Source organism: Anoplolepis gracilipes, chromosome 11 (assembly GCF_047496725.1).
Source record: "Anoplolepis gracilipes chromosome 11, ASM4749672v1, whole genome shotgun sequence".
NCBI classification, from domain to species: Eukaryota; Metazoa; Arthropoda; class Insecta; order Hymenoptera; family Formicidae; genus Anoplolepis; species Anoplolepis gracilipes.
In genome coordinates, this window is record NC_132980.1 from 10695573 (window position 1) to 10708907 (window position 13335).

The 13335-nt window shown below is 36.5% G+C and overlaps 1 protein-coding gene across 3 annotated transcripts in view; it reads left to right on the forward strand.

The window, feature by feature from the left end:
- Positions 1 to 13335, forward strand: part of LOC140670910 (uncharacterized) — a 199299-nt gene that overhangs the window by 16296 nt on the left and 169668 nt on the right. The window contains exons 1-2 of one of the 3 annotated variants that reach the window (XM_072901763.1): positions 937 to 1372; positions 1850 to 1903. The exons of 1 other annotated variant lie outside the window; for it this stretch is intronic. The gene's annotated coding sequence lies outside the window, so the exon portion shown is untranslated. Of the gene's footprint in view, positions 1 to 936; positions 1373 to 1849; positions 1904 to 13335 lie in introns of those variants that run through there. One more of the 3 variants, XM_072901762.1, reaches the window with a different exon arrangement.

The following is a 13335-nucleotide window of genomic DNA, read 5'->3' on the forward strand; positions in this document are numbered from 1 at the left end:
CAGGTCAGAAAAAATGATAAGGATTGACGCGCAGAGAGATGTTTTCAAAAGATTATTATTATTCCATCAACATTTGTAACGTAAAGGACAATGTGTAAGATCCTTCAATAATATTTTTGTCTGGCAGTCTTTGATAATAATTCCATTTCGTCCTCTCGTAAATCTAATTTTTCTTACGATTATTAATTAACGTATTGGTTAATATATCATCGTGTTGGATTATTTTAGTCAATCCTTAAATTCGTGTATGTACGTATATCTTAAGTCGAAAATGATTAACAAATTATTTAAATCAGTAAAAAGTTCAAAGCACGAGAGGCGAAAGATAGATTTATATTCGAACGTATTTAATGCTCTAAAATAATTATCGCTCGTAAATACCACAGTGAAACAATTATTTATAATTTGAATTCCTATCTCGGATTTCAATATATCGAATAAATCGTGAAAAATACCTGCTTCGATAAATAACTGTTGGCCAGTGCGTTAAAAAAGTCATCAATCACGAGAGTTAATTAATCGTGCGGGCTGCTATTTAACGACGGAGAATGGAAAATATAAATCGTTGTTTTATTGTGATATTTATGAGCGACAATTATTTTTTCTAATATGCTTGATTTTTCAGAATATACATATTTCACTTTGCTTTTTCATCGATGCACAATTTGCCAGTCATTTGCAAATTCGAAAATACATAAAATAGCAATACACGTGTATCGTAAAATCAAATGATTAAAGCATCCAAAAAATAATAGATGTTCACCATTTTAATAAAAAATTTTAGATAAAACATGTATAATAGATTCCGCGTACACGTATTAAATATTTTGTGATGGAATCATATATATATATATATATATGGTATAATAATTCGTCGCAGAAATTTCCAGGCTATTATTTATAATAGTCTGTAGCTTTGACCTTGTTGTTATTCGTCGTCGAGACTCGAGCGAGTAGACAACGACGTAAGCTGCTCTGCGTATTATTCGATGTATTAATCATATTGTCTTCGAAATGCGATTATTACAATTGATAATCTCATTTAATTGATTAATTATCAGGATAAACAAACATGTAATAATGTCGCAGGACTATTAAAAACATAAAAACAGGGATAACATTACCGCAGAAAGTGGTACGTGATTTTTAAGCGAATCGTAATTTCGCATTGTTCTCTTATCGATATAATAAAATGCGCGTCGCATGCGATTAAAGTCGGAAATGTCGTGCAATTTATTCATCGTATTTTGCTGATCATAATTAACCGCGTTTTCGCGAGTGAGTACAATTTGTGAAGGAGCAACAAGGGATGATTAAGAGAGGAGGAAGAAGTCCGGGGAGACATATCCGGCAACGGCGGAGCAACTATTGAGTAAGCAATTTATAAATTATTAACCCTATTTGTTACTTTTAAAATTTATTGCTGCGATAGACATTCATTTTTTAAAATTATTGTATAATAAAATATTTCAAATTTTATTTCGAAATATTAAAAATATTTGTAATAAAATATTTTTATCAATTTTTTTTGTACGTATAAATACACACATATAAAATGTTTCCATATTCAATTTCACATTCAAAATTATTTTAATTATTTTAATATAGAAATTACATTATTACATTTTTTAAAAGTTTATATTTAGAAAGAATGTTTTCTTTGTAATTATATATACAATTTATTTTATTAAATATTTAAAAATGGATAAAAAATTTGCTTGCGAATAATATACAATTAAATATGAATTAATATTAGCATTTGAAAGATTTAATTCATAATTAGTAATACAAATTTTTCTACATTTACACACGTGAAAAATATACAATTTAGAATATTTTTATTTTACAGATCAAAGAGGAGCACACATTGTATGCTGCATTTCCGCCGCTGCGTATCGTACTGGTGAGTTTAGATTGTTTCTTTTTTACTTTATAATTTCTCGAAAACCAATGAACAGAGAATAACGAAAATTTCAACAGATATACACACACATATATATATATATAATTACAAAGGAAGAATTTAGTATTATTAAAAACACCATGCAATTACACAGTTGTTACTATATTCGCAAGTCAATATCGTGAGGAAAAGTTATTTTGTAAAAAAATGAAAACGATCGGGAGAGATTAAACGATGGGCGAGAGATAAAAAAGGAGTAGGGTGGCGGACTCGTGGGCGGTACCAAACGTAACTCTGGAGCGCAGCTCGTGCGTGAGCAACGTAATAACATTTTGGGAGATGGGATGAGGGGGCGATTCGCCGAGATGGAGACGATAGTGGTGGCGAACGTAATGAGGATGCGACGAGGCAAGAGGCAATATAGGCGAGTAAGTTGGGGATGGGATCGCTTCCGGTGGTGCTAGCAAAGATAGGATGACGGGAAGGGGGGGGGGCGGGTGGAAGGGAGCTTACAAAGGGTAAACGAGGACGAAGGTGCGTGAAAGCAAGAGCAAGGAGGATGTTCGGCTTCTTCCGAGCTGGCCGTGCACAATCGATCATTACGTTAAGGTTCTCTCAAAGCTCTCGACTTGACCGGTCGGTCATCGAATACCCTAGAGAGGGATGACTTTAACAAAGGGAAAACGATAACGGCAGGTGCGCGGCCTCGAATGATATAACGAGAAGCATGTTCATTACAGCATGCAATGTGCGTTTATCTGTAATCCGCCTCCGAGTTGAATTCAGTTTCGAAGCTTTCACGGCAATGATATTCGTTATTGGTATTCGAATAAATGGCGCAATCCTTATTATTACTATAACTTGCGGAAAGAATAAAATAGGAGAGGATAGTAACCAAAGCTCTGTGAGTGCTTTGTAAATATTTCGGTTCGATAAATCGAATGGAGTTAAATTTCTTTTTTCACTTATACTTTTCTTTGCAGTTGAACTTTATATGGGGAAAAATAATATTACTCGTGGCTGTTAGAAAAGGATTTTTTATTCGAACCAGCTCAATCGATATTAAACTGGTACGAAGAGATTCGCGATAGAGGGAGAGATTTACAATAGCGCGACAAGTAAATAAAAATGAATTCTCTTTGTCCCGCGTCCTCGGAGATATATATTGCGTAAGATCGTTTGATCCGAATACTATCAAGGTAGATGCATTATTGCGACATCACGAGTACCCACGTGTTACGAGAAAGGGTTTGCACAGAAAATATCGTACGGATTTCGACTTGTAATAAAACTTGAAATTGCTCAAGAATTTGTTATTGTATATTGAGGAAATAATATATACATATAATCGATATGTTTATATAAAAAAATGCGTCAACCATAAGTGTAGCAGTGTTGAATAAATTTAAAATTTCGTACCACAATTTTGTACCGAGATTCAGCTAAATATAAAATTATTATCTTCATTTTAGTTTTCAATTTAGTTAAACATATAATTGCATGTCATCACAACCTAACTCTTTTAAGAACCTTTAGAAGAAGGAATTACGATTTCTGAAACATCTTGTATACCATATATTGTGATATTTCCTTTGAACATTAGAATTTTGATGTATCACACAATATGTATCATGCCTCCTGCCTCAGGAAGCGAACCGATGCGGGGATTTCATCTCGTGAGATTGAAATTTTTCTCGTCAAAAATGTACCGGATTTTTACTCGAACGAATATCGACACTCTCGACAGTTTGACAAAGTTTAATTTGCAAAATAAATTATAAATAGATACAAAATTAAAAAAAAAATTTTTATCACAGATGTTTTAAATCTAACGAGTTTCGATGCTTGTATGTAAAAAATTAATTTTTTTTTTTTTTTTTTTATTATAGAGAAATCGTTTGAGAAATTTCGACAAAATTTCTTTAATCTTGAAAAATTTTTAAAAAAATTTTTACGATATATTTTCCGAATTTATAAGTGGTTAATATCGATCATTTTAAATGAATACCTACTAGATAATACATACGACTCGAATCTAATATGTAATAAATATAAATGCCTTGTCATATGCGTTTGTGAGCTTTGAATGTGCAATTCGAGACTGATGAGAGCGAGCTTTGTCGTTATGTTCCCACTTGAAAATGCTCTTGACCATGCTTGAGTACTTGATAGCCAGATATCCGATTATTGGCATTGCTCTATTCGTGCTTTGATTAAACGTATTATAGCTGTACAATCACCGGTTTCGCATCATACATATCCCATTACTGTTTATCAATAACATTAAATATAATTTTACTACATAAACAATTTGACATTTTAGCATTATCAATTTATAAGTTGTTAGTTTATATTTCAGACACCCTCTTTCAATATTCATAGCTCTTATGAAAAATTTGGAAAGAAAAATAAAAAGAAAAATTGATCACAGTTGTTTTGCACGTTGCCGGTCATCATCAGGTGAAAGGAATTTTTCTCGCCTTCTCTATTTCCAGATCTGCTATCTCGGGCACGGATAGTCGGCGCCGACACCGGTTGTAAATTAAATAAGAGCACTTTCGCCGGCAATTGCGCTCGCGCGTTCGAGATGGAAAATATTCGACATTTCCGTCAATCTCAATTTATCCGGCGATTTCGCGGCCCCCCGCGATTCGTACATCCAATTTTCCCGGCATCTGCCGATGGCCGCCGCCGCCGCCTTCGGGGAAAATACGGTCTGTTCGAGCGTTTCACGATGAAATTCACGGAGAAATTCGCGGGATTTTCTCGAATGCAACCGCCTTTCCCTTCTCTCACGCGCGTTGGATATGAAAAATTTATTCCGCGTCTAAGGACGGGCGAGAACTTTTAATTAATCCCGTTTAATGCAAGCGTTTGTTCTGACGATAATCTGGATTTGCCGGTTTCTTCGCGTCTTATAAAGTTTTTCGACCGATAGCCACGCGTAGCATCAATGATGAGCAGCTACGCATAATTCTCGAATTTTCAGATGGCATTTAGAAAGCTACGATTAAAATTGCTACTATCATATTAAAGAAATGCGTTTCCTTTATTAAAAAGGTGTATTAATCATTTTTATCAAATATTTGACAATTTAAGAAACACGCTCGTGTTTATTTTACGTGTGCGCACACATTTCAGTTTTTGAAAATAATAACATTACCTTAAAAATGATTTATAATTATACTAGAATAACAATCGGATAAGATAATATTCTTATTGTTATTGCAATTTAACATTATTTTTTAGAAATTATCTAATTTTATCTTTTTATGACAATATTGTGGTTGAATTAAAATCGGCAGTCCATATACTTGCAATACATATCGTTGCAAGTTGACGCGAGGCGAGATTGGCTATATTCTGTATTTTTCCACGATGAATGGCATAGATGGATGCAATCGATCTGTGTTTGTCTGCGTTGTAAAAAAAATCGTGATTTAAATTTTTTACGATGCGAAATAGAGGTGACCATGTTGGAAAAACGCTCTCGATCCATTTTTTCGGCAGATGAATCTTGTCTATCTATGTAGAGCATAAAAATCTATTAAAAATAAAGGGAAATTATAACCGTACATTAAAAAAAATAAATTATTTATTGTATAATATTGTACAATAAAATGTACTATATATGTATTATATTAATATATCTTAATGAGAACGATTTTAATATTATGATAAAGCTGCTGCGAGAGAATTTTAACCGTAAAATTAAAAGTTTTACGGTAATAAAATAAAAAGCTGTGCCGAATATGATGGAGCAAAGATTTCGACAGACATATTCGTCGATAAAATTCCAATCGAAAGGCTATCGTGTTTCTATCTTTATCGAGATAGACGGTGGAAATCCCCGTCCGTTCTCTAGAAAGAAAGAGAAAGAAAGAGCTGTATATCCCAGTATCAAACGGATTATAGGCTGGCAGGTACGATCCTGAAGAGTAGCGCACGGCCTATCTGAACGAAACTGACGTCATCTGCCAAGGTTTCTATAGATAAGGAAGAACTACGCGGATCGGCTTGGCAATGGACCAGCCACCAAGGTCGTCTAATCCTCGGATCAACCAGTCTGGAATTGTGCCCTCGACTGTATCTACCAGCCGACTCAGACATATTTCTGGTGTAATGCGTCCTGTCGTTCGCCTCGGAGAAGGGGAAAGGGCTAGGAAATTCGTGGCGATTCGTGGCGGGTAGAAAATATTGTAAGAGAACTCGTTTATAAATAATATAAACGAGATACTCGGGAAAAATTAATTCAATCGCTATCTTCATATTGGAGCTGATTAGATCAATCTAGATGGCAACGTTGTTATTTGATTATTTCTGTAGTAATATTGTTGCTTTTATAGATCAGATGTCTATAGATCAGATTTTCTAATCTTCTGCCGCAGATGGATATGATAATGCGATTTTACGTATTTTCTGTACATTTATTGTATCTTTTATGATTCGATAACAGAAATATCAGAGTTATCGGTTTCCGTCTCCCGCTGCTGTAGCCTATCTACCTTTTCTCTCTCGAGTACTCGTCTCGAGCTTATGTGACCTTAGGTAAGCGAATATGTAAAGGGATGGATAGGCCAGAGTGTCGAAGTCTACCATGCATCGATGTCGGCTCGAGAGTTAGTCTGGCACGTAACTTTGTTAATATAATGTAATTATTGCTGGCTGTGTTGATTAGTTCGGGTCAGACGGGGCGCGAAATAAGGATAGCAGCGACGTCCTTAACATCCTGGCACTTAGCTCGTAGCGTCTCGTGTTTATTACATTGCGGTAGTTTTACTCGACGCGCCGCAATTTTTTTTTCCTTCTTTTTTTAAACAGTCTGTAACAATGTGCTTATTACACAACGTGCAAAATATATTTGCTGGCAACGATACAACAATAGGAAAGTGCATATTTTTTGTTTTCGTCGATTATTTCAACGCGGTTCAATATTCTCGAAAATAAAATCTAAACAACTCGTGTTTCAGAGTTGTTAGAAAGTTTTAAAAATATATTGCAAAATTTAAAATATAGAAAAATTTTTAATTTAAACATATAAAAGAAAACAAATGCTTATAGAAACAAAGTGACAAAGTACTTTAGAAAAAAATAATTATTATTTTAGAACCCTAGGTTTCATTGTCAGATATAAAATGCAAAATTTTTGTTATTATAAAAATAACAAAAAAATATTCTAATGGAAAAACTATTATTTCTGCAAAAAAAAAAATCTGACATTACGTAACTCTGAATTTGTTTTCAAAAGTTTAAAATATTTTACTTTCTCTTCATTTTTTTTTTATCTCGCAGACATTCAAGACATGTGATCTGAAAGTGAAACACTCTTTATGGTTCTATCTTGCATAGGTATAGATTCGTATAATATTGACGGAGAACGGTTGTGTTACGAATCGACGTGTAGCCCGGCGGAAATATATCGCAGATACGCACTTTCCTATCTACGTATGGAATATATTATAGATTGGTGGAAAGTATATCGCGGAGCAGACGGCAGACGACGCTTTGTCGCGTCGACGACATTCAGCGCGCCTATATTAGACATTATCGTCCACAAAGGAGGCCTATCGGTGCCCGCTGCAATCGGCGAACCCTTTCCTCCCTTCCCGCTTCTCGCGTGCATTGTAAATCCCCCTCGGTTGAAAGGACGTCAAACCCCCTTGGCGTTATCAATCCGGGGAAGACTCGACGGAGACTCGAGTCGCGCGACCGACCACTCGACACGAATATGTCTAAATCGACAATAATTCAATTCCAGAGGCGATAGTATGCAAACGAGCCCTCGTGGCGACGGCGATGGCGACGACGACGGCCACAATCGACAACGACTCGATAGATAATGAATACGGGGCCCGTTTTGCTTCGTGCCAACGCCTCGAAGACGGAAATCCTGTCCTCTGCAAGAGTGAACGGACGAGCGCCGCGCACGCCAATCTCTCTCTTGTCTCTCCGTCTCCCTTTCCCATCGGTTGACCCAATTGCATGCTATTTGATCCTTCTTGCGTAAATCCAATTTACTTTACCTATTTACCGATTCGGAATTAATTAACCCTTTTCTGCGTTCCGCTGAATTAGAAAATGCGACAAAGGGCCGCATGATGAAATGACAGTTCCAATTTTGTTTAATGCAAATATTGTCTGATGGAAATTAACCTGATTTTTCGTGACGGTTTAAACAAATCCTGGCAGAATGCTTGCCATTTACACACGTACACACGCGTACATACCATATATATCAATTATTTACCGTTGATAAAATTTACATGTATAATAATTTGATTGAAATCTGACAAATAACGTCTTGCTTATTAATTTAATAATAATAAACAGAGGCTGCTTTTAATACTTTTAATTTAATCATCGTTATATTTTTCCTATTTTATTACTTTCAAGTGGTAAATATCATCGATACAAGACGCAAATGCAGTCTGAGTTTATTACATGATTGTTGAAAAAAAATGTGACCGAGTTAAACATGTAAATTGGCTTAAATCTCTCATTTTTGGTTTCACGAAGCAACTAAGTTACCGATATCCTGGCTCAATCGCGAATCCCATCGGGATCTGAAATCGACTATTAGCATTAAATCGCCTAACGACGCGTATGATTACTATCCATCGTGATACGACGTGGAAACGTCCGAGATTATCCGAGATTATATCGCGAGAGCGGAAAAAGGACTGACATGGAAAATTTTATGATATAAACCGAAACGGGAAACTGCCGCGATTGTGTAAATAAGCTTTAGGATACGTAAAAGAAAAAAAAATATATCACACGTGCATCGTCTGCATCGATTGATTTATCGGTGCGTTCGTTTCTCTTGTATTAAAAATCGATCCTCTTAACATTCACCTGAAAGAGTAAAGTCTACTTTAATGGCCGTTTGCGACTAATGAATGCAAATACATGCGTGTATGCGTACGTTGATCTCGCACGTGGATCTCGCACGTCGTACACACAATAGGATATTGGATATTGGACATGGGATACCGTGTCATGCTATTGAAAGATATCATTATTACGTTCTGTCGGTATTATATCTTTTAGCATTGAAAATAGAGAGGACACAAGAACACGAAAATTTAAAGAAAAGATTTGTGACAAAATTATCTAACAAAAAATACTTTGACAAATAAAATACTACATATATATATATATATATTTTTTTTAGCATAATCGTTGCAACAAAACCTTCTCAAGAGGCAAGTAAAGTTTTTAATTAAATATCTATAACTGACAAACGGGCTAAATGTTTAATTAAATCTCAGCACGCAACGTTCTCTTGTACCGTTTTATTTTTTTTTTTTTTTTCTTCTTTTAAGGAAATGATAAATTTTATCGAAAAGTTGAAAGATTCTTCCTTCTCTATTTTTGTCTCTTTCTTTGAAGCATCCTCGGAATGAGAACGCGTGCCATTAAGAAAAAAACTTCCGAGGAAATGAGGGGATTTTCACGATAAACGGAATTAAGTACGCCACTGTAACTTTGGCAATCAAGTTCGGAGCAAGACGAACGACGCCGGCAATAAGCTGGAATCGCTTGCCATTACGAACTTCGATCTGACTTTTGTTGATGAGTGTGACGAGAGAGGCAAAAGGACTCGCTCGCTTTTATAAATAAGCGAGACATTGAATTTGTAGAGGCAACACTCCTCTGCCTCGACCTCATCGACCCGAATTGATCGTCGTCCATTTTGCTTGTAATTGAATCTTGGGTATAACGGGTAATAAATAAAACTCTCCAGAGCATATAGATAAGAATAAACTGCTCAGGCGGACACAATTATCGATAAAATCTCGAGACTCTACGATTCTATTCTTGCGATTGTACGATCGCAGCTGATCGTCGCGATCATTCGTTTCTAAAAGTATATAAATAGGAAAATTTGAGATTGTCATAAAAGTTGTGACTGGTAGGAATGATATACTTCTCGATCTCAAGTTCTGATTGTCGTCGTCGCTTCCGGCTTTCCGGTAGCGCCGGCGGAAAGGCGTCGCGACGAGGAAATTTATCACGATTAAACGAACGGGAAACTTTGGAAAAGCCGTTGGACGAGAACAAGGATTGGAAGGAATGCATGAGCAATTTTCTCGTTTCGTTAATAGGAAAGATGTCGGTTTCACGGACGTCGTATTAAAAGCTGTCTTGATTACATCGTATAAAAGTGTGCAATAAGCACAAGTACATATTTGCGAATATTTGTCTTTTTTCTTTTCAGGAAATTACGATTTACGTGGTAAACGATTTTATGCAATTTTATGGAATCGGATAATTTCGAAAATATCGTTAGCCACAGTCGATGTAATAATCTTTGCAGATTTGTCCGTTTCAATTTGTGTATATACAGTGTCATTGCACTTTATCGCGGCAATTGAAAACATCCGCGAGCTTCTGATTGCCTTAAACTCGTGATACGATCGGAGTAATTGAGTTCGAAATCATTATATAGTGTAAAATACTTGCAACGTGCGACAAGGATGGCGCTTTTAATTGAAAGCAAGTGGTTAACCATTTAACTATTGTCACGTAAATGCCACGCCGAATTTATTAGGCAACTTAATTGTCGGATTCGTGATATGTATCTGTCGATTTAAATTTACGTCCTTTTAAAACAGTGCATTTTCTTGATTAATTTAAGGAGCTTAAGATGGATCGTCGCAAAGTTACAGGGATTCTCTTAAAATATATTTTAATGATAAAATTACAAATGCTCGCAATTATTATCCTTTTTTTTTGTACATGTGGTGCTAGTTTTATAATTAAACGTCTCGTTTGCAAATTTTTATTCGACGAAAATCGAGATTATGCACGTATTATTCTTCGATGGAGAACGTTTTCCGTAGACCGTTGGGTGTACGGAATATTTTTCGCGCCCTTATCCCTGCCGTCATTTTTCTCTCGCCTCTGTTTTTGCGTATATTTACGCGTCGTGCATTCCCTTTGAGTAATACGGCGACGCCCATGTCGCACGGTGCAAAAATATAGACAGCCATACACATAGAAATCCTGAGGTTGCATCGTGTTTCGACATACAAGCGTAATATATTTCCCTTGAATGCTTCTGTAAAATTCTGTACGGCATAGCTGTATATCCTTTTGACGTTGCATCGTCATCTTTATAACAGGTCGGATCAACAGACAACAGATAAAGATCTTGATTTTTGCACAAAGCTATCGAATTTTTATATTAGAAATTATTTTCTTAAAATTAAATTAACTAACATAAAAAAAAAAAACATATTTTGATTTTTCAATTAAATTTTTTTATCGTGCAAATAATAAGATTTAAGAAAGTTCGTTGAAAGAAGATGAGAGCAATCTCTCTTTTTTTTTCTTCGGATAATCCGTAAGTTAATGCGCACCTTTACCTGTTTGATCTGTCTAGCGTTAATAGGTTCGGAGACGTGCGACTTTTCAAATGTCTGCTGCTTTTTTTTCTCTTTTTTCTTATAATTTGACGCGACGCGACGGATCCCGACAGTAAAGACAACGTCGAATTCTCGTTGGAGGGATATAGATGGCGAGCAGGGAGGGAAACCCGTGACAAAGAACTGTAAAGCACGAAGCTCCGACTCGTGACTGAAGGGGGAAGAAACGCCATTTCAGAAGTTTGCGAGGAAGCAGATACCGGGACGCGTACCAAAAGAATGGCAGCAGTAACGAGGGATCATCCGTCTCCCGCCATTTTTGTGTCGATCACGATAAATAATTAGCTGCGTCGCATTCGTTCAAATACGTCCGTGTTTTTAATTAGTTTTCAAATTTTGGTGGAACGATTACGTAATAAGAGAGAGAGAGAGAGAGAGAGAGAGAGAGAGCGAAGCGTAAAAAAAAATTACAATTACCTGACAGAGTTGAATGAGCAATTCATCGCGTGTGTCTAATTCGTCCCGATGGAATTAGTAGGGTCGCACCCTATGACAAACACATGGAGAAGACAGGATAGGGGTAATAACACGCTGTATCTACAATCAAGATTAATGTTATTTACCGTGATACGAAGTATATGTGAAAAAAGAGCGTCGTCGCGTTGGGGTTTGGTTAAAAATAATTCGTCGTGATTTTAATCCGCTCCCCTTCCCGCTCCCCCCCCCCCCCACCCGCCCCTCTTCCTCCGACAGAATTAGCAGCGCTCCGCCCGAGGACACGGGGGGAGAACCGGAGACGGGAAGGGGGTAGGCTGCTAGACACCCCTCAAGTCTCATCGAGCTCTCGCTGCGTTCGCAACTCGTGGGATACAGCCGCAGGGTCTGGCAAAGCAGTCGGCGTAGGCGTTTGCACGGCCTATGCCGTCTTTAGGGCTGAGGCCGTGTCTCGTCGTGGAACGCGGAGGGGTTGGACGGAGAGAGCGGAAGAGGAAGCGAGAAAGAGCGAGAACTAACAGTCGGGGCGAACACACCGTCGAATGGCGAAGGTTGAGTCGAGTCGAGCCGGGTCGGTCGGTCGATATCCAAGGCTACGCGTCTTCAAGGCGACCTGCTGACGTATTACGAACAAAATAACGCGGGCGGCGCTTTTAGGATTCGCCATCTCCGAAAGAGGGCTACGAATTCATTCGTTCACATTAATCTGATGTAGAATTTCAGATAGTCTGCAAAAAATTGTAAATAATTTTTCAAATAGCGATTCGACGTCGACGTCGGCGCTTTCGATTAAATATATATATATATATATATATATATATATATATATATATATATATATATATATATATATTTTTTTTTTTTATATAAAATAATTGAGAATAATATTAATTTGACAATGATGAATAATCGTGTTCTCTGATAGTGATGTAGGCCGCATTATTTGCGCGCGCACAAAAGACGAGATCTTTATTGTTTCATTCTTCGTCTCGTTTCCTTCGTGTCCTCGGCTACATGACAAAGACCCGGTTAACGGGTAAGAATTTTCCGCGCGTTTCTCTAGACACTGCTCCCAGCTCACGAACCCGTTGACCCTGAAGACCTTGCCCTTGCGGCCACTAGACGAAGGAATGATAACCAGCTGCTCGTAAATTTTTACATGTTTCGTGATATTTCTTCCATAAAATCCCGTGATCAGTGCAACGGTGATATTAACGTTAAACGTCGCGAGATGTTTTATACTTTTCTCGGCCAAACTCATAAAGATGTTTACTTTTACGATGTTTCAATTCATATCACTTATCATATCAACTTATCTTAGCAATAAAAATTAGCTATTCAATAGTATAGTTGTAAAAAGAAATTTCAATATAGATATCAGCATGTACCTGCAATTTATCATTTTTTTAAATTAGAAATTGAATGTATTGTTTTGATATTGATTAAAGTTCTTTAAAAAAAAAAACAGAATAGGGAAGCAACAGTAGGCATATTTCAAATACAGATTATAGAAATAAATAATTACTAAATTTTTTTTTAATATTGTTTGAAAATATTTACATTTTT